This window comes from Aphanomyces invadans (assembly GCF_000520115.1).
Source record: "Aphanomyces invadans strain NJM9701 unplaced genomic scaffold supercont1.159, whole genome shotgun sequence".
NCBI lineage: Eukaryota > Oomycota > Saprolegniomycetes > Saprolegniales > Verrucalvaceae > Aphanomyces > Aphanomyces invadans.
In genome coordinates, this window is record NW_008580304.1 from 13448 (window position 1) to 14131 (window position 684).

Consider the following 684-nt stretch of genomic DNA (forward strand, 5'->3'; position numbering starts at 1 on the left):
GATATCTCAGGCCTTTTCTTCGTTCAATCAATTTAAAATTTATACTACTTACAATATATTGTGTAATCCGTCCTAAGCTGTAGAAATGGATGCAAATCAATAATTACAATAATTTCTAAGGTTGCCCATTAGGGCTAGATGTTTGTACATCTTACGTCACTCGCTGTGACCCGGGTTCAATTCCCGTGATAACCCCAGTCTCTACGCATAGGAGAGACGACTATTTCGCGCCAAACTGTTCCCGTAAAGACCGTAAGACGCCCCTACACAAGGCGCTATCACCCCTCGTGGGACTAAGGAGCATAGGTAAGCCAGCAGCGAAAACGCTGTGAAATAGTTTATTAACTAGTCAAAATTGAATTGAATTTTTTGAACTTTACTTAAACAATGTATACGATTTAAAAATTAATTAAATCAAAGTTAACAAAGACATCAATAATTTGATCAATAATTGCTCACACTGATTGGATCCTTCAAAATCAGCCGCCAAAATTCAGCGACCACCAGGTGGAAAATGCGCGTCCAAGCCAAGTACACAAACGGGGACCGCAAGCGGTTCCTGATGGAATTCGACCCATCACAGATGTCTTCGAAAGGATATGCCAAAGCCAATGGCATCAAATGGACAACATGGCGTCGCTGGCTCCGTAATAAAGACGCCATCCTGACCAAGAAGGTGAACAA